The sequence below is a fragment of the Anas platyrhynchos genome, chromosome Z (genome assembly GCF_047663525.1).
Source record: "Anas platyrhynchos isolate ZD024472 breed Pekin duck chromosome Z, IASCAAS_PekinDuck_T2T, whole genome shotgun sequence".
In the NCBI taxonomy this organism is placed as follows: Eukaryota; Metazoa; Chordata; class Aves; order Anseriformes; family Anatidae; genus Anas; species Anas platyrhynchos.
This window is the reverse complement of record NC_092621.1, coordinates 49,023,735-49,046,242: the sequence shown is the minus strand read 5'-3', so window position 1 is coordinate 49,046,242 and position 22,508 is coordinate 49,023,735.

The following is a 22,508-nucleotide window of genomic DNA, read 5'->3' as shown; positions in this document are numbered from 1 at the left end:
AAACAAAGATTGAAAGTAGTCATTGGGGAAATCTTATTCGTCTTATCTAGTACTCAGGATTCATTCCATTAGAAGTGTTTTGTTCTGAAGTGACTGTATGAATAAGCACATGTTAGCTGTATTAATTCCATCTGTATTTCACAGCTGTAGATCATGCAAGCTGGGTGTTGTTTTGGCTGAGTACAGTATATCCTGGGCTCAAGGCAGTTCTGAACATTAACCTGTCATCCAGTCTTTCTATCTGTCCTTATTAAGGGTTTATAAAAAGTAAATAAGAACATAACATTCTGCTTTGTTCCAATATGGATTAATATAAAATCAGATACGTGTATTATATTGCAAGGTCTGAGAACCATGCTGGCAGATAGGAAGGAAACACCGGGTTGCAGGACTTGCTTTGATGAGCATTTCCTCAGCAGGAAAGGGGAAGCAGGTTTTTTGCATTCCACAGGCTTTCCCCCTCTGCACTGGGACAAAACTAGATTCCTTTAAGCTCTTTCACTTTCTGCTGTAAAGGACAGCATGCTGAGACCTGTTCTACTGGGAATCAAGTTCACCTGCATGTTGAGACCCAGAGCCTGACCTCCATCTCCCCTAGCTCTAACCTCAAGTCTATTCTGAACTAATTTTTTCTTCATCTTCTTTAGGAAATGTACCAGCCAGTTGGTAAATGTTGTTGGGCTCTTTGTGTCAAAGCATAAGTAAGATCAGTTAGACAGGTCACGTAACACTTCTCTTTTAGTTTTATCAGCTGGTTAAATAAAGATTAGATCTTTGGGAACCACTCTAGTTTGAGTGTTGGCCCATGCTGTAAGAGGATTCTTAATTGTGGTGGTAGCAGGTTGTAGGCTGACCTGATTTCTGCCTAGATGACTCTCTAACACCCTCTGTATTTAATCTCCCTGTCACTTCACAAGACAGAGGTAAACTCATAGCCCGAGGCATTGTGTGGGAAGAAGTTTTACAGGCACATTAGCCCATAATCTCTGGCACCCATGCCATGGCCTTGGCACCATGAGCCCTACCTGTGTTGTGCCACTCCCTGAGTCCTCTGGAGTCAGTGTCACGGTGCAGTAATGCTATTTCAGGGGAGCAGGGGACAAAACGTAATGCATCTCTCTCCTATGCCCTCCCATGGTCCTCCCTTGATGTGACAGTGCACACTTCCGTTTCCAGCTTGCAGTTCCCCTTTATGGGAAAAGGTCTGAGCTAAGAGCCTTTGAAGGTGGGAGTGGACTCATGCCCAGGACTTGTGGAGCCACTAGATATCATCATAACTCCTTAGCTATCCAGTTAAAAACAGGTCTTTTAATGATGGCAAGAAGCAATCTCTTGAGGTTTTGAGTCTGCCATAGACTCTGTATTGCAAAGACTGAGACTTCTGTTTTCTGTTTGTTTGTTTTTTTTTTTTTTAATGATAATGTGGAATTAAGAGTGAAAATAGTATTTTTTTCAAAGCAGTAAACCATAAACTACACCCAGTGGGAAATGGATATGTATACTCTTATGCAGTACCTATATATGTGTGTGTGTGTGTGTCTGTGTGTATCTTTTTATGTATATGTACTTCTACAGCATGTGTGTGTGTTTCAGGCAGAAAATCACACACCTAGAAATACTGGCTCCTCTTTAGGCAAAGCATGTTGAAGCAGGATATTTTGTTCTGTAGCTAGAAACAAAACAAAACAAAAAATACTTTGGAACAGATTGGACTTCTTTTCTCTGTTCCTAGACATTGTTGTCTCTTCTCTGTTGTATTTGCTATTACTATTTCCATCAAATATTCCTCATCTTCAGAGGACAATTTGGAAAAGCTTGGATGAAAGCCACTAAATAAAAATACACTTTTAAGGAAAAAGAACATTCAAAGCACTGTAGACATTTTCATCCTCTTAGAACAACATGCTTATAACAATGTGTTTGGAAAACCTATTGGGCTTATGACACTTACTTTCAGGAAAGAAAGACAATGTCTTTTGTGTTACTCACATTTATCTGCCAAGACTCTTTTATGAGAGATCACAGGAGACCTTTCTTTCAAGGCTGTAGATTATACAAACAGACTATTTTGTATAATCTTAAGAGGTGAATTAAATGGAAGCAAAAATTGCTGTGAGTCTCTGAAAATCAGGCCAAATTTGCTTGGGTCTTAGTGCTTCACTTGTGCTTTCTCACACAATTGAAAATTTGGCTTGAATCTTTTAAATATCTTGTGAAAACTGCAACAAATCTGAATCTGTCTGAAAACATTTTTTCTGGATTTTTTTCAGCTGGAAATCTCAGGGTATTTAGTCACTATTTTAGCATTCCATGGGAACTCAAGCAGTAACAGCTAGTAGCCTGTGAATTGTAGGACACTGCTGGTTTTACATCTGTCTTCTAAGCGAGTCAGACTGTGCACACAATGGATATAATGAGACGAGGTGAGTTTCAGCCACTACGAAAAGCATTCCTTCCTACTTGTACTCTTCTCCCTTAGTATGCAGGTCATGTACAATGCATGGTGCAGAGTCATTGATGTAATTGCCAAGTTTCCAGCATCATGTTATGATTCATCTATAAAGAGTCAGTTATCAGAAAACCTGGCAAATAACAACCCTCTTTTTAGATCTGTCTAAGACACAGCAGATACAACATCATTTTGTTGCGTCTACAGGGCAACAAATCTGCATGGTCCTGGATTCTCTGATAATTAGTGTCTTCCTTTGCAGAAAGAAAAGAATAATCTCACAAGATTTTTTTAAGGTAGTCCAAGGAATTTTTTTTCCAGGTAGATTGATTTACACTGACATGCAAGTGAATTTATATATATATATATATATATATATATATATATATGTGTGTGTGATTTTGGAAAGATTAATTTTAGTTAACTGAAGAAAATTAGATTGTCTTTGTTGAAATTTGTATTGAAATTTTTATATAAGGCTAACAGAAAGCCTATAATATACCTGTGGATGTTTATTCAAGTGAGTTTGTATCTTATTAGGTCAAAAATTTTCATTGGCACAATTCTGATTTACATGGTGGTTATATTCTTTTCTTTATGGTTCATGTAAAAATTGCTTTTGAGTAGAGCTGGAATTCAACTAAAATGAACAGCAATGGCATTTAAAAAGTTTCTATTGAGAAGAAATACTACCATCCATTTCAAAGTTAACATATGTTTTAGACACTAAACTGATGTATCTAGTTAAGGAAGAAAGTGTTCCCTACAGAAGTGGAAATGAAAGAACTGTTTCTGGTCAGCAAGTTTTTCTAGAGTGGATAGATCTCAGGCGATTAAGTTTGGTTGCATTGGAACACCCACACCCACACTCACACACACACAAAAAAAAAAACAAAATCAAAAACAAAAACAAAACAGTTTCAGTTAGTAGCAATTTAAAGGGCTTAAAGGTTTTGAGCTTTAATTTGCAGTTCCCTGTGTGGTCTCTTCACAATTCTAATACTCTCTTGATATTGTTTAGATTTCACAATGTATAAAAACTGCCTTTCAGAATGTAGAGATGCAAGAAATTAATCTTTTTGGGTCTGGTGCAGAAATGAGATTAATTTGTACTACATAAAGTTGGAAATGGTTTTGTATGCTCTGCATCTAACATGATAAAACACTGAAATATTATATTTACTTTGAAATTTTCAAAATCAATTGTATTTGGTACCTCTTATGCCTGAGATCATCATCAATCTGAAAAACACTATTCAGTGCAGCCATCTGAAAAAAAAAGTTTCCCAGTTCTTGCTGTGAAGTGTATTGTATTATGCTACCTCGATTTGTCTGAACATAACTTCCTTCATGAAAGCAAACTATATGTATAGAATATTCTTCATATTTATAAATGTACCCTTAATTAAAATACTTCCATACAAGGACCACATAAATGTATGTAGTTTGGAAAAGTGTATCATACTACATACATGGAAAAAAACACACAGGAACTTTCCTGAAAATATTAATTAAACTTTTTCTACTACATAGGTAATAAGAAAGAAACAGGCAGGAAGTCTCTGTTTTAGAGCAAATATTGCATTTCCCCTTCACCAAGAAAACTTATACCCTACTTGGCATCGTTCCCTAATGATCATTTATAAAATGTTATAGGGCTGCGTGAAGCCATATTTAAGGAATGAAAAATAATATATGCATTTGATGCCTTCTGACCATTGTGCTTTTGTCAATTATAGAAGTGCTAATTTTTAAACGGAAATATACATAACAGCTTATGAGGCAAGACTGATGAATAACAAATATTATGCAGAAACAATTGTTATGAAAATAAATGACAAGATAAAAGGTTCATTTCTTATAAAGTGTCTAATTAAAATTAACATTTAAACATACCGCAGTTTGTTCTCAGCATTTTATATACCAGTTCCCAGCATAGCAGGAAGACTGTGGTTCTTTTAAATAGTGAGAGAACTCAACTTTAAAGAACAGAAGAATTGCTTTGTACCTAGAAGTCTCTTTCCTTCCAACTCTACTTCCTTGCTAAAATAGGACATTTTGGACAACACTGACAGGCTGAATGTTTTCAGTGTTGTGATGAAGCCTAACTAATATCTTCTATATTTGTACCCTTGGAGCAAGAGGGCACAGAAGGGTCTTTTGCTGCTGTGTGAAGGAGTTTAGGTTGCTTGATACATACATGAGACAGTACAGATATCTGCCTGAAAAAAATACCGTCTCTTTTGTAAAGAGGCAAAAGAAATGGTGGCCTACAGCAGATGCCTAAGATGTGAAGAGATACTTTTCCGGAATAGTCCATTGGCTTCTAGTGATTTGTGGTTTGCAGATCACTGATGTTTATTTGTCCCGTTGTCAGTTTGGCTGATAGCTCTTAATCCATAAAAATGTTAGCATCCTCAACTTCTGGCCAGAAATTAAATTGCTGAACTCTTATTTTTTTCTTTGAAATCGCGACCTACTATGTTCATATGATGTTCACCTGTTTTTGAGCAGGGAATAACTGTTGAATAAACTCAATTGCATGTGACTATGTAAAATTCATTATATACTCTGTCTCTGATCTGTTGTGTGCCTCATCATAAGAAGGCATTATGGTTATTCCTAATTGAACAAATATAAGACCTACAAGCTGAGAATTGCTTGTAAGGAAAACCAATGCAGATGTAATATAAGCTTGCCATTCAAATTTGTTTGTGTAAAGTAAGGAGACCAAGACCCCCGCTGGCTTTTGAAATCTCCAGCTGAAAGCTTGAGTATGCAACAAACATCATCAAAAATACTGGTTCAACATCTAAGTACAGAAATTGTGCTAGCTTAGACATTCAGTTTTGAAAATTGGGTCTCCATGAATCATTTATTTTAATGACTCTTAATTGCTTCAGATTTAATTCTTTTTTTTTTTTTTTAAAAAAAAATGACCGAAAAAGGGCGTTATCCACTTTAAATTCCAAAGGTTATCTGTATTCAATGAGTTAATGCTAATGGAAATGTATATTATGTGGTAATGACTATAATTATTACATCTAAGGACTTAGGAATCTGTTTTTAACATGGTTTCCTGAGGAAATTACAATTATGCAATCTCTACTTGTCTGTCTGTCTTTTTGCTTAAGAGCTTTGAATTTGTTGTCCAACTTTTACTAGCTTTGGAGGAATGTAAGCTCAAAGAGATTTTCTTATAATGTCAGTTGAAACTAGCGTCTAAACAGCGAGGAGGGAGAGTGAGAGAGACTTGAGTTACAGTAATATCTGAGTTTCCTCTGCAGAGACACCGTGTGTTTGGCAAAAATGATCCAGTCAATCAGTGTGCATGTGCAGACTGGCTGGTACTGTAGGCATACACTTAGCTGCAGATTAGCAGTTATGATATGCCCTGTCTCCGGCCTCTTAGAAGTGATGCAGAAGAGCACTGTGGAAGAAGAGTTTATAATGGGTACAAAGTTCAGCTGGTCATAGAAAGCTGGGCTTTATTCACTCTGTTGTCTAAAGAGCCTCAAGGCCAAATGGACTTGCTTGATGTTCTTAAAATTATGGTGAGGACCTCCTGGGAAGAAAGAGAAATGTGTGTGAGGAGAGAGAGAGAGGAAGACAAAGAGAGAAAGAAAGAGATCCTGAACCTGTTAAGAAGTGGGATTTAAAATGATGAAAACATGGTTGACTTTTAAGACAGAGTTATTCACAGCATATTAATTTCTGTATAGATGAGAAGACGTTTGATTTCTAAATGGACCTCTTTCCAACTATGGAAAGGCTTGGAAGAGGTACTTTCTAATCCACGTACATATTTTTAAGGTTTTGGGAACATATTTCAGTACCTATACCCATATCCATATCTATTCTCAGAGGAAGCATGTGGCACTGCCATACTAAAAGACAGGGCTGTTCCTCCTCACATTATGAAAACTTTCTTCCTGTTATGACTGAGTTCTGGGGTTTGCTGCCTCTGTGTGTTTTAGAATATTCTTTTCAGATGGAAGAGTGTACATCCACCATTTAAACCCACAAGAAAAGAGCGTGGGTCTTGTTTTAGCAGAGGATTTCTGGGGCTTTGCTCAAGCCCAGGCCAAGACTACAGAACCTGGTGGTGCTACAGACAGCAGAGGACTGTCCGCCAGTGCTGGGAGCAGAGCCGTCAAGCTTCATGCCACCCTGAGTGTAGCCCCAGTTGCTGTGACCAGCCTGCACCGTGTGCCTGGGCACTGCCACTCACCAACACAATAAGATTTTTGGCTCAGTTTTGCCCAGTCCTTTTTGCACATGTTCTGTCAATGTTATTATAGAAGACATATTGGAGGTGAAGAGCAAAGGCTCTCAGGGTCACAATTTAGACAAATGATTTCTTATTAAATCACATTTTAGCCAGTCTCTTACTGGACATGGCCTATAGCCTCCATAAGCTGTTTTGATGCCTCTTGAAATATAGAGTAATGACAAAGATGATCATATTCTTCTACCACCTAGCTTTCCTCTGCCTGTTAGACTTTCTCAAGATTCTCTTGAAAAGGCTTTTCAAGGGCAAGTGAAAGTAGACTAAAATTATACTTTGAATGGAATGGCATGAATCACACACACAACTATTCAGATTAAATTTTAGTCATATAAGCAATTTTTTCCAGTCATGTCATCTTCAACTTAGGAGCCAAAAGAGAAAATATTTGTGCATCTTGTGTTCTTGATATATAAAGCAATGTCACCTCTGGCGTAAAATGGGATTAAAATACAGTTTCAATTTATTTTATATGGTTGGCTTTCTTTACAATGTGTTTAACTTTCCTAGACATTACTGTGTGCGTTATGGAAAGTGAAGGCAAAATCTTACAATATATCTTGCTACAGAAATAATCGTTCTACAAAGCCTACCCTTTTCAAAAATGTAACTGCCATCCATGTGTACTAAGTGCTTCAGAAGCACAGCAATGTACAGTTGATAATGTCTGAAAATAGTTCCACATATCCTCTTACCATTCTAGAGTTAATGTGTCAATTATCTGTTATAGATTTGAATTTCAAGGGCACAATTATTATTTGATGATAAAAACATTCTGAATAGGATTAAGGAACATAAAATTCATCTCAGGATACCTTGATATATGGTGTGTATAAAAACCTAAATTCAATCAGATTATTTCTTTTCAACATTCTTTAGAAAAAGGAAGAAATGTTTTGCTGGGCAAGACAATACAGGCTGCATTTTAAAACAGATTTTTCTAGCTTTCATTCTTCAGCATAGAATGTTGAAAAAATAAAATTTGATTTCATAAAGGAAAAGTTAATATGTGTTACATTCACTGCTTTTGGAAATGCTCAAATAGTTCTGAATATTTGTAACCATCAATGAACTCCATGCCTGTGCATCCCAGCTGTAACTTCAGTACATCCAGCTGCATTTTATATTGTGAATTAGATTTGAGTCTGTCTCATTTTCATCCATGCGCTAAATTGTAGTCTGCAGACCAAAACTAATCCACAAACATTTATTTTGAAAATGAAATTCACACAACAAAACCTAAAGAGTGAGAACCTACACCACAAAATATTGAAACACCTAGGATATATGTGCTTATTTGAAGCATTTCTGAGAGGAGACTGCTCTTTAGCTATATGCATACATTGATACAGGGACTTTAGTATATGCAATCCACACTGTACTTTAATATATATGATATACTTTGCCACATCTTAGTTGCACTTGAATTTTCAAAAATGTGTTGAGACTTTAGTCTATGTGCAAAATATGAATGCTAGCAGGAATGCACACCTTTTCGTATTGACATTTCCTTTGAAGAGAAGCAAGGTCACTGAGGTAGAATTTAATATACTGGAAAGGATAATTAACATTGGACTATGAAACACTGTTTGTACATGGAGGAATGCTGATTGGAACACTAACTGGGTTTCTAGTAAGTGCTGGATGCTAAATGTCTGTAAATATTCTTTTTCTCATTTAGCACCCTCATTGCCTAGTCTCCCGCTAACAAAATGCTGTTCCAGTCTTCAGGTGACTGTGTGTCAAAAAAGGTGGCCTAGGGATAGATTTCACTTTGAGATACTAATCAAAGTCATGGATTTTGATTCGTATTAAAATTGTTTCATGCTTCCACAATGTAATGTCTATAACAAAAATTTTGGTTACAAGGCATTTTATAAGCATAGACTGTACGTCATGTGTTTGTTCAGTCAATGTGGGAGAGCTATGTAAATATCACATACAGTTTGTACAGCATTTAGCCCACCAGTAGTGACTTCCATTAAGTTCTCTCTCGCGGTCTTCTAATGCCATCAGGTTTAAAAATCATCTTTTGTTGTTGTTGTTTGTTTTTTGTTTTTTGTTGCTAAAAAGTTATAAAGACCAAAGGAAATAAAAAGCTGGAATTCCACAGAAGTCAGATCCAAAATTAGCACATTGCTGCTAACCCTGCACTGGGTTGTTCTTTGCTACAGTAATTCCAACATCACGAGGCCTACAGGGCAAGGTACATTCATCAGCTAGAAGTCATGGCACAAATGCAAGGCACAAATGCAAATGCCTTTTTGCAGGGCATTGTGACATCAAATACTAAGTCTTTCTTGAAAGTCAGAAGTCTTTGGGAAACAAGGTACCAAGGAGACAATTTTGACCAGCAAGGCAGGGACACAACTAACCCTGAATAATTTACCAAGCATCCTCGTAATTTATCTGGCTTCTGTCCCTTCCGAGGGTGCTCCTCTCGTATCTCAGAGTTGTGTCTGGAAAAGCTGGATGGTACTGGCTTGAAAGTGATGGCTGCTGGCTGCACAGAGGCAGCAATCAGACTCAGAAAGGAATGGGGTGAGGATGGACTCTTTCTGGGTGACCCAGAAAGGCAAGAACAGGTCAGGCTAATACATGGGAGCCAGGAAAACTGCAACAGGTGTGGAGTCTGAAAGGCAAATGAGCAGGTCAGAAGGAAAGGCTGCAAATGACTGGAAGGTGTGTCACAGCATTTGTCAAAGGCTGACAGAAGGATCTGTCAGAGGCCGAGCTGTTAAAAAAAAAAAAAAAAAAAAGCTGGGATTTTTTTTTAACAATGTGGATGAGAAGAGGAAGGAAAAAGGAAAATGCTTCTAAGTAACAATACTACTGTGTAGAAATAATCATAATCCAAACTCTAGATCTGCTTAATTAGAACCACATTTCTTGCAGGTCAGCTTGCTCCATAATACAAATGTTAGATTGTCTCCATGTGAAGCTGTTTGAATATGAGTGTGTTTTTGCCCTGAAATGAAATGAAACAATGATTTTTATTTTTTTATTTTTTTTTTGGGGGGGGGGGTGGGAAGGGCAGCGAGGGAGGAAGGAGGAGGTGTCTGTAAAAGGAGCATTGCTGCTGAGTAAACTGTGGTGGAAAAGCTCATAGACCTGTTAAAAATGTGCTTGTTATCAGTTTTAATGTGCCCTTCAGTATATCATTTGCCATTCACATCTATTATGACAGTCCCACACTTAAAAAATGGAGAAATCTTTTGCAGCAAGAGATGTGCTCCTCTAATTGTCTGACCGTCATTCCATTTAGGAAGTATGTAACATGTATACAGATAAAACAGGTTTGTGGAGATTTTATTTTTGCTTTTCTGTTTTGGAGTACAAAAGGAACCATTTCTACTGGGACCACTGTGGAACTGATGATAGAGAATGGCATGGGTATTTGTTATAGCCGGTATCCTAACGTACAGCAGTAATTATGTTATGTCTTTGTCACTTAGCAGCCTTTGTTTGGATTTAAATCCCAGTGATTTTTTAAAAGGTATAAATTTGTTATGGAGCTTTAATATTGACTTGTGCTGCATAGTTCTAATTAAGTATTCCCAAAAATGCACTAAAATGGCATTGTGTTTATTGTGTTCCTGGGTTTGGTTGTTCTTTCTAAGGGGAAAAGAAAGAAGGGAAGAAAAAAGAAAGGTGTGTTATTTTCCAATTACCTGAAAGCTTTTTTGTGATTATAATTCGTATTATTCAGGATCATACTGACCATATAGTAAATAATACTCAATTGCCTTTGATTACAAAGAAGAAAAATCTCTTCTGGAAATTATGTGTTTTATTAACTGTACTGTACTGTATTAACTGTAGGAAGAGCACTTCCTAATTCACTAATGCCTTGGGATCCCACGAAATCTAAGAGTCTTCACCATGTTTACCAGATTGAAATACTGCAGTGTTAGACATGGGGGAGGAGTGGTTTGCTGGGAAATGAATGATTCAGGGAGGAACAATTTTATTTATCTTTTTCTGTTATAGGGAATAAAGAATGTGAAGCAGCGTAACATTGATTTATAAGAGGTGGGAAAAGAATTATGGCTGTAGTTTGGAATCACAATTTTGGAGAAATGTGGGAAGCTAGAATAAGCCTTTGAAAGCTTTAAAAATTATTTTCATTGTGAAGGGATTATCATCTCTAAATAATTTCCATGAGCCCCAGGCACCACTTTTCAACCATTCAGACGAGAGTTTTCTGGACTTCCCTGTGAATATCCAAGGCAGTTTGCAGCTTCAGTGACACTTTAAACTAGATACATCATAGGCAGTTCTGAAGGAAAGAGGCAGCACTTGCATCCAGCACTTTTAACCTGGAGACAACCCCCGCAAAAACCTAATGGTGTCCTCTCTTTCTAAGCACAGTGATAGCCAATCTGTAGATGATGCTGAGTGTATAGGCATGAAGAATATTGATCTGTCCACCTTTCTTCCATGCTGGGCATCTTCAGTGGGGATTCAACAGGATGGGGATAAAATGGCCAAAGATTCCTTTATGGAGACTTTGGTGTTTGTAAGCACAGAGCACCAATCTTATGAAAAGGAAAGTAAATTTCTGTTTCCTGGACATCTGTCCAGTAAGCTGTCCAGAGACTACACTTACAGTTCAATATCCAATCTAGAGTGAAGGGCAATGCTTGCCTGCTCTTTGTTTCCAATTTCAGGCCATAAGCCTTTCCAAGTTAAGAGAAAAAATCTGTGGGGATGATGAGGCAAAGAACAAAACTTATTGAGCTCATCCCAGGACTTTATCTAGAATAATTATAAGTAACTGAGGAAAAATTAATCCTTCAGAAAAATCCCATCAATGGATATAACAAAGAAAAACAAATCAGTAGACAGTATAGACAGACTTTATAGAGCAATAAAGCTAAGTTTACTGTCTCATGTCTCTGTTTTGATGTTGTTATCCATTCAAACAAGTGTTCCTAATGGCATTTATTAAGAAACAGAGGTCTGAAGTGCTTCATATTTTCAGCTTCTCATAAAATGAAAAAATAAGGATGATATAATTGCCTGTATTTGCCTTGTTTTAGTCTGTCAGAGGAAGCTATGCTTATTTGTGCTAGTTGATCATTTGAGCCTTAGCTCAAACAATGCTGCTCCCAGTCTGAGCTCTTGAAAGACTCATATAAACCTGAAGCAGGAGTAAAGCTAATTTGAGCTATATCTGGAAAGGGCCTCATACAGGATTCCTCTTAGTGCCAGAGATCAGATATAAACTACGATGAGTTTCTCCTGCAAGAAGCTGTGGTCTTGATTTCCTCATCAGTAAAATGAGACGATGAAAAGTGTACCATTCCCCAATAACTAAGAGTATGTTTTAAACATTATTTGTTTGCTGTGGCTGGAGATCTGAATCACTACATTTTCACTAAGATATAGACCACTTGACTAAGCATGCTATTTTTTTTTTTTTTTTATATAATATACTGTAGTTCTGAATTTATGGGTACCTCGTGGTCTGTGAATTCAGACACTTTGTGACAAATATTCCAGTTCCCTTTCAGTTGCAATGCTTACAATTTCTCTATTTGTATGAAAACCAAGCAAATCTCAGGAAGCTGCCAGAGATGTGCTTATTTCAAAACATAAAACCTAAGCATTTCACCTAGATCAGCAACAGGGTCTCTAACAGCCTGTGCAGGAAGTCGTAATTCTGGTAGCAGAAAATTAAACTGCCTTTGTACTTGCCTGTCCAAGCACTTGTGGACACTCCAGGAACAGGTTCAACATGCAAAGGCAGGGCTTCTTGCCCCATTAAGCATTTCAAACATCTGTCCCTAGTGTTGAAAGCTCTGTGCTGGCATCTGTTGAATAGCAAATCATTTGCAGGGTTGTACGTCATGGGTTTGGCTCATCCCAGTTTTGATAATCTCTTTATTCCCTGCATGCCTGCCGTGATCTGAGATCTGCTGACACAGGATTTCTGTGGTTCATAACTTCCATCTCAAGACAAAGAATGTGGCTTTAGGGCTTATACTGCTTTATACCTTCCTGTTTTGAAGTTCATTCCCACCTCATGAGGCTAAAGCTTGACAGTTGTTCTGATAGTCAGGCACTTTTCCCTGGCAAAGGCTTACTGTCACTGCTTACTCTGCAGTGAGTAGAAGCAAATTTCCAAATCTCTTCCAAATCTCATCATGGGACCAAGATTCAGGAGTGCCTAACCTTTAATCTCAGGTACCATGGATATTATCTGTGGCTTGGGCATGGCAGGTTGCATTACAGAAATTCTACAGCCTCGGTTTCCTTCTTAGGAAACCTTCTTCAGGAGTATCATGAGTATTTCAATGAACTGATTCACCATTTTGTATATAAAATTCTTTTTTTTATCTGCTGAGCATTAAGTGTCACATTTATATGAAGAAAGCACCAGTCTTCTAAGGGAGTACCTCCAAAATCACACACTTCTGAATTGTTTTAAGCATTCTCCTTGGATGGGCTGCACTGAGATGCATGAGGACATGGTTTTTCATAAACACTACTATCTTTACAACCCTGTTTAAAGTCTTTGTACATTCTTATCTGGTTACGTAATCTTTATTGCATTTTTAAGCAGACCTTTTCTCAGGAGATTGATAATCCTGAGCAAAAGACTTATATAAACAGGAATTCTTTTAATTGTCCCCTGGACCAGCTTGCAGGCTTTTCATGTGGCTTAACTGGGTGATTTCCACAGTCTTGGGCCATCTGCTGAGGAGATCTGCTGACCTAGTGCATATACTCCTGTTCGAAGATGAGGGTTAATAATATGCAACCCTGGATAACAAAAGTGTGACTGGGAGGCTGGGATCAAAACATGTTATCTTACACTTGGGGTTACAGAAGCACTGACTGTGATTACCTTTTAGGCTGTGTCCCAAGCCATAATGTGGGAAACTCAAGTCCGTGACTTTGACTCCCAGGCAGCAGCATAATGCTAAAAGTAAGAAGAATTAAGAGTATGGAAGAGATGTTGCTGTTATCTGCAGTCTGAACACTGTGTATTGAAGACGTTCAGCCTTACTCTTACGATGTCCTGAAGCAATGTGTTAGGTTTGTGGACTGTCTGAAAACTGGCCCGCTACTCTGTTTAAACACTCTTTGTTCCACAGCATTGGAAGACATTCACATTTGCTAGTTACCCTAAAACTGCTCTAATAAAAGCTAAGTTGAAATGATATAGAATAGTTAATTTCTCTGTTAATGCACACATAAGTCCTGAGTTGCCAAAGGTTACAGAAGCAAGCAAGCAGCCATGAAAATACAATAAAAAACTACATCCTAGAAGGTAAAGGGGATTTGCAAGACCACACTTTTCAGTAATGATCAAAATTTATGCTACATGTCCGTAACAGTGCCATAGTCCTTAATCAGTAAGACATTACATACTTCCAGAGTATTTTCTGTCCCTCTGAGGAAAATGTTAATGAGTTTCCTCAGGGATAGGTGTGGTTATCACAGACCCACACAGTAAACAGAGTCAGCTAACAACTACTCTGGTGTTGGGCTAATGGTTAACCTGTTGCAAGACAGAGAACCTTTTTCTTTGGGTGTGGCAGTGTTTAAATGCCAGAATAAAGCCTTTTTCTATATCACATGAATTTACCACTTCCTAAACATGCCTTACACAATCAACAGAACGTAATAAATACAACATATCACGTGCTGTTACATAGCAGCAACCTGTGATAAGTTTAGGAGTGAACTGAATATTCCCCACCTACTTTCAATATTTTTTGATATCATGACAATACTTAATTTGGCTTACAGTCTGTCATTCATATTTATAATGAACCGATTTTTTTCAAATGCACAGTTATTCTGTTTATCTTTGCCACACTAAGAATACTGTCTCCTGTCTCTTTCATGACAAACAAATGTCTGGGAAAGACGAGGGAAATGCAACAAAGACAAAGGAGATCAGCCAGCAAAAAAGAGTTTTTTCTTACTTATTCTTACACTAAGAATAAGTGCAGTGGAATTAGAAATTGGACCCCAGTATAAGTAAGCAGTCTGAAGGAAGAGGAGGCAGAATCAATGTGAAAGATAAAAGAAATGAGAAGAACAGCTACTTTGTTTTAGAACAGCTGTGTAAGAAAGATGGGTGAAAATGGAATGTGAGAATGTGGAATAAGATTTTAGAAGAGAATGATCCAATATTTTAAGATGAGAATAAAACAAGGATGAGGAAGGAAATGAGGATAAAGTTGTGCAAGGAAGACAAGAAGACCAACAGAATTGTATTTGAATGTACTGCATTTGTTCAGAATGGTAAATGCTATTTTATTTTTTGTTTTGTTTTATTTTATTTTATTTTTTATTTATTTTTTTTAACTCCTGACAGTAAAGGCAGGAGAGGAACTGATGGATTTTTGTCTGAACACATGAAAAATCACATAAACTCCCATCAAGCCTGGGATTTCTGTCTGTTGTTGCATTTAGGATTCTAAAGCTCTGCCTTTGGAAAATGAAGTGGAGATCCTGAAGATAAGTACAGTAAGTCCAAAGTAACTCATATGTGAGAGCAATTTAAAGTCTTTCCTTGGAGATTTATAAAACCCAATACAGTGCTCCCCATCATCTACCTAGGTGCTATCATGCCACTTAATTTCTGCCCATGTGCTTGGTCTTATAGAAGAACCACCTTTCCTGCAGGAAGGTCTGTAGATGGGAGGCCAGGTGAAGAGGCTGAAAGGGGGACCCTCTCACCCCACTGCTTTCCTACAGAGGAGACAGGGGCAGAGCAGCATGGAGGGGAGACACTCATGGTGACAGAATTGGAAAGTGGCAGAAATCAGGTGGTTCTCCCCACTTGTGTTGATCATAGACTGTTTTTTGTTTGTTTGTTTGTTTGTTTGTTTTGTCTTACAGCAACTGTCTTACCAGCATCTAGCTCTTTAGTAGTTCTACATAAATTCATAAATCATCCAATGTTCAGACAGAAACTACTTTTCTCTAAGTATTGGTCTTCTGCAGACACTCATGCATTCCCTAAAGAAACCAGATTTCAGTGGATTCAGTATTTACAACCTTTCTCACTCCACATGACTCACTAGGTCATGGAAACCTTATGCTGGAGTTGGCCTTTTCTGCTTGTCAAATATTGACTTTTTTCACCCTATTGTTTCTTCATGATCCCAGGACACCAGAACCATGCATTCTTCAGAGCCCTGGAGGCTGGTTTGTGGGAGAAAGCAAGACTCTAATGGTTATGACAGCAAAGTTGCAGCAACTGGGAGGCAGATTGTGTGGCCCAACTGCAGAGATTGGGAAGCTTTAAGCATATTTTTCCTTGATCTAACACTGAAGCTGAATTGTTCTCTGTGATAATCATGCCATTGGTTCCCAAAATGTAGCAGCTGATGTCTGGGGCAATGGGATGTCCTGTTTCCAAGCATATGGTCTGAATGTACTGGGGTCCATAACCTCCAAAGGGATTGCCTAGAACAGAGAAACCCTAAGCATTGCACGCATTGTGACTGCCACATCATGCCAACAGAGCTAGGATTTTGATCCTGGGAATTTCACCTCCTTCAGCCAGCAGAGTCATTACACCATGCATTTGTAGCATCCTTCTCATCCTGCCCCATGAGATTTTGATGACGACAAGGAAATGATCCTTGTGATGGTATTGTGGGCACTAGGCAGTGATGTTCTCTACTTTGGAGATAAGGAAACAATGAATAGACCTGCCAATAGCTGGAAAATAAAGGAAATATTAAAACACATAGTAAGGAAATATATAAGGGGTACCATCCAGAAGAACCTTAACAGGTTTGATAGGTGGGCCCATGTGAACCTCATGAAGTTCACCAAGGCCAAGGTGCAAGGTCCTGCACCTGTGTCAAGGCAATCCCAAGTACAAATACGGGCTGGACAGAGAATGGATTGAGAGCAGCCCTACAGAGAAAGACCTGGGGGTACTGGATGATGAAATGCCAATTGTATCCTAGGCTGCATCAAAAGAAGCATGTCCAGCAGATCAATGGAGGTGATTCTTCCACTGTACTTCATTCTCACGAAACCCCTTTTGGAGAATTGCATCCATCTCTGAGTCCCCCAGCACAAGAAGGACACGGACCTATTAGAGCAAGCCCAGAGGAGGGCCACAAAGATGATCAGAGGGCTGAAGCACCTCTCCTGTGAAGACTGTCTGAGAAAGTTAGGGTTATTTAGCATAGAGAAGAGAGGGCTCTGGGAAAATGTTATAGTGGCCTTCTGGTACCTAAAGGGGGCCTACAGGAAAAGTAGGCAGTGTAATGACACAACGAGTAATGGTTTTGAACTAAAAGAGGGTGGGTGAATTTAGACTAGACATTAGGAATATATATATTATTAGAAGTTGGTGAGGCACTCAAACAGGCTGCAGAAGCTGTGGATGATGCCCTGTCTCTGGAGGTGTTCAAGGCTAAGTTGAACAGGGCCCTGGACAACCTGTTCTAATGGGAGTAATGGGAGGTGTCCCTTCCTATGGCAGGGGGGTGGAATTGGATGGTCTTTAAAGTCCCTTCCAAGCCAAAACTCTATGAGCCAAAATTCTATGATTCTATGGTTTTATGAAAGAGTCTGGAATGGAGTAGGTCCAAGGCAGCTTTTCCCTCTGTTTGTGGTTGATGTTGGAATAAAGGTATTGCAGGGCTGTTGCAATAAATAAATATGTGCACGTGTCTGTGGGACTTGAAAAGCAGAGGTTAGTTTTGGAATCTCAAAGGCGTCACTAATGGTTTAGTTTATGCTAACAATAAATTGTATTCTGGATTTAAATACTCTGCTAAAGTAATTCAAGTAAGCAAACATTTTCTAAAACCAAAATTAACTTTAATATGCCCTGTAATTGTCTGATGGTTGAAAAGTGTCAAATCCTTCTTCTTCTGAGACTAAAATATAACAATCTACCTCTATTTTTACTGCTCATTTCATACTACAAACTATTTAGCAACAAAAGGTGAAAATGACATTGGAAATAGAGATCCAAAGTTGGTAATTTTGTAGTTTAGGAGGAGAAACAGCAGGGGTGATTTTATGTAAGCCAGCTTCCCCTCCCCAACATAGTTTCATCAAAGTACTTTATTATATTATCACTCATGCTTTTGTACTGTTTTCTAATATTGTACTGACTTGTCTGAATCACTTTGAAAACTAAGGCTGCTTCCTTCTGAGACAAATCCAGGCCTCATTAAAATTCATAAACTGACAGCCAAAAGCTTTGAGCACTTTTCCATTGATGCTGAGAAATGGAAGTGTCCTTATTTATCCTGATAGCATATTATTTCAAATGGTGTCCACATCCATAGGCAACTGGGTTTTGATTGATAATGTTTAGGGCTTACTGTGAAAGAAAATGGTTTTCATTAAGGTGTTCTGTGACATGAACTAGTCAATGGTATCTCAAATCAGCAACATTTCAGTATTTAGTTGCATTCTTTTGGTATGAAAAAAACTTCACATTGCCATTATTTGCAAATCTACACTGACACACATCAGCAGTTTGATTTTCTCAGGTACCATGTGTATACCTGGGACTCCTTCGAATATTGCTTCTATTGTTTGTGAACTTTCCTTTATTTTGGGGATGTAATGGGGGCAGAAGGGTAGTAATTTGTTGTCTCTGCTATTGAGTCCAGCTGGGCTTATGATACACAATTTAACACCAAGGTTTATGTTCCAGTTGTGAAATGTATTTGGGCACTGCATTGTTTATTGTTTATATTTCTGCAAAATATGTACTGGGAATAATGATAATTCTCCAAAAACATGACCAAATTCAATTAGACAACAAAAATTTGCATGATTTAGTCAAAGATAAGAACTGAAAAAAATGACACATCATGCTGTCAGAAATTAGGTGTATTAACTGGTGGCTTCATCAACTGGAGTCTTTGCAAGGATCCAGCGCAGAAAGCACTTAAAAAACTTCAGCAGATAAAATCAACTGAGGGTAACATGTTTCCCTAGAAGTGTATGTAAATGTTTGTAAGATATACTCTTCAAGAAAATATTGCATAATCAGTCTCCATTGGCTAAAACTATCCACTGCAAATACATTGTATGATACTGTAGTAATTGATTAATAGGCCTTCATTTTTAGTGATTAAGTTTGTAAGCATCATACAAATTTGATACAGAATGACATTAATGTAATGATCTAACCAAGAATTGAGATTTATCTATAGCTTAAGAATTTATAGCTATATATATACAGCTTATAGCTATAGAATTAGTGTCTTAGAAAATCATCATTGGTTTTAGTTCTTGTTGTTGTTGTTGTTGTTTTTAATCCTGAGAGTTTGGTTTGTATGTCCAACAGAAGAATTTTATTTTTATGTCTTTCTATCTACATAAGACAGTGCAGATTCTGGCGAGAACAAGTGTAGTCTTGAAACAATGTTATATACATCTTGCATAATGTACAGCAATAGAATTTCTTTCTAGACATATCTCTTGTAAAAAATAGCAAAAATTGTAAGATCAGATGATTTCCTGAGGTGACCACTATTTGGGATAATACAATTTACGTAATGAAAATGCAATTATTATAACATCAAAGGGTCATAGAATATGTTGGGTTGGAAAGGGCCTTAAAGATCATCTATCTCCAACTCACCTGTCTTGACAGAGACACCTTCTACTAGCTCAGGTTGCTCAATTATGTATATTTCACATTTAATTTTAGCAACATAACTCCAAAAACACAAACTTAAATACTACTTTTCCACTAGTTCCTTGGATCTCTGAAATTTACCCTCACTTACCACGGTGTGAGCATAATGCAAAATGATTCTTAGATGTCTTCCCTTCTATGAAGTCTAAGGTAACAAGCTGAAGTGGTACACCTCTAAGCACAGATGTTTGTAGAAACTGGTCTGTTTATTGTTACTCAGAAAATTCAAAAGGTAAATACAAACTACTATGTTTATTATTAATAAACTATATATAGGATTAAGCTACTGTTTTTTTGTTTGTTTGTTTCTGAGTCTTACCTGTTATAAGTATGCTCAAAACATTTCCAGTATAGCATGAATTACCCAGTAGAGTTGATAGTGATTTGCTTTTATAAAAAGCCTAGCAAACATATGCTACTGATGACTTTTATTAAACGTGTCTTCAAAATACCAGTAAGTACATGAAAAGAGCACTTTATATTTGAAATGTGTATGACTTCTAGATTTGATGTATGAACCCAAATCCACCGAACAGAATTATTATAACCTTGTTGGCAAGTCAACATAAAGATGGTGACAGTTTTTACTAAATAGGCTTCCAGCCAGTTTGTCAAATTGGAATGTTTGTACTTATTGGAGCTGATAGCCAATATTTTCTAAGTCACAAAGTTGTGATTTCCCAAGTAAATCTTCCCACAGATTATGCAACATAACCATACCCATTTGATTTTGATTTTCAAAATTGTTAAATTATCAACATATTATCTGATTTTATCTAATACATCAATTGAAATGTTAGGAATGAGGTCAGGAGGCAAAGTACAAGCATCCAGTTCAGAAATTCTGGATCAGTCCTGGGTCCAGTACTCTTAAAAATGTTTATCATTGTAACAAATGCTCCTTCCAATGTTTTTCCATTTGACTGCCTTCAAAAGGTTTGGATCTTTTTCTTTGATATCTGGAATGAATGATACCCAGCTTTGGACCAACCAAGTTGCTTTTTTTCATGTAATACAGCCTTGTAAACATAAGTTATTTTAAGTCAATTGTGTATTAGCTCTGTGAAGTCGGTGAATACTTGATGAAATGCTTTTTCCTTATTGAAATATTCATGAAGCTAATTTTCAACAATCAACAAAATCGAGTCATGTTTTTGAAAAAGAAAACAACATCTTTCCATATCTGCATGTTGAATACAAATCAAAAAAAATCCTAAAATAGAAGTGATCAGATTTACTTTTTGTATTTGCTCCTGATTTGATGAGAATTTTGAGCCCCAATCAGCCAGCAAGTGAATAGCTCCTTTATTATCACTTTGATTTCAGCTATCAGCCATCCTCTTCTGGGAGTAAGTATACAATAATGAACTTGATACTGAACCTGTAAGACAACCCTGACCATAGCAGACACAGACTTCTGAGGGAGATTTCATTTACTCTTTTTTTCCAATATCTCTAAAAGTTATTAATAAGAAAATTTCCTATCCCTCCCTTCTCCCCCTCCAGTATTTAGCTTATTTCTGACACATGCTCTGGCTAACATTTTCATGATGTACAGGGGAAAACTTCAACCAGTATGTACCTGTATTAAGTCCACCAAGGTCCATCAGATCACTGTAATTTGGTCTAATCACTAATTTTAGATGATTGCTGCAGGCTGAGGAGAAGTTTAATTTGTAAGGAATTCTTTCTGTATACTGTTTTTGGCTTTGAACCCAAGAACATATTTAAAACTTTTCAAAATTCATAATTCTTTCTTGGAGATCCACAGAAAGACACAAATGCCTTCAGAAAATCGCCTGCAGCACCTATCACTTCAGATGAGCAACCTAAAGACGAGCAAGTTGACACAATGTCAGTTCTAATGGAGAAGGATGCACAAATTCAATTGTATGGTGTAAGTTCAATAAATGCACAATGGCAGCCAGGTAAATGGGTGGACAGGAAAGATACGTGGGCTACTGACCTCCTTATCTACCTGGAATTGGAGATGATAGGAAAAAGATCCCAAGCTCTTATGTAAGTTATTTAAGCTCTCTGCATGGTGCATGATGAGAAGCAGGCCTTTGGAAGAGCCCCATGGAGCTTTACTCTTGAGCAAGGAGCACCATGGAATTAGCTGGAAGATCTGCAAAAAACAAGATGCTGCACATCCTGCCTACGTAAGGAGTGAAGCCATGCAACTTACATGTTTAGTTCTTCTGCTCCCCTCAAATCCAGAGTTTTGGATTGCCCCTGGAGTTCAGAGACACATTTAGAGAGGATTACTGTTAGTAATGTTAGTGTTAGAAAGACACCGTTAAGAAAGAATTTACTACTTAAAACTGATCTGGAGAAGGAGGAATATGATAGCTGTGCTTACCATAAGCACAGTGGCTTCAGTAGTGTCTAGGAAACAGGAGAGAGGAGTTACCTGCCCTCCTCACCCTGAGGCTGTTAAAAACCTTATCTCATATCTCTCCTAGGAAAATTCTGTCAGCACCAGGCTAGCTGTGATGCTAGCTGGAGGCAGTCCCCACCCTTCCTGTGCAAGCTTCTCTCCTGAAAAACAAGAATTACAAGGAGCATTAGGAACAAAAGCAATAATGTAAGAGGTGATATCTATTATATTGCCAAAGGTTAGGTGATCTCCAAGAGTGTCCACTGTAATGTGCATCTGAAATGCAGCCTGCCCTTGAATCCTTGTCATATTGCTCAATAGGTAAGTTTGCCATCAAAGAGAAGGGTGGTTCTAGCCATATACAGCGCTGCTGTCTAGGGTACCTGGCAATGTGGGAATCAGACAGGATGCTGAGTGGCTCCAAATGAAGATGGTCCCTGAGCTTCCTAGCATCTGAGCTGAAACCCCAAATCCAAATTGCAGTGTCTCAGGTGTTATGCCTAATTCCTAGCATAGGAATAGCAATTCTCCTGTGAATCTAGCTTTAACTCTTCTTAAATATTGTGTAGTTATAAATTCATTTGCATAAACACCTCAGGAAATAAGAATAAAATGTGCTTACCATGAACAGAGCCCTAACTTAAAACAACCAACCGACAGAAGTTAGCTGTGAAATGGTCAAGTTAAACAAGAGAAGACTAATCCTGGTCTGTCCCTCTTCAGGCTTCCAGTTCATGCG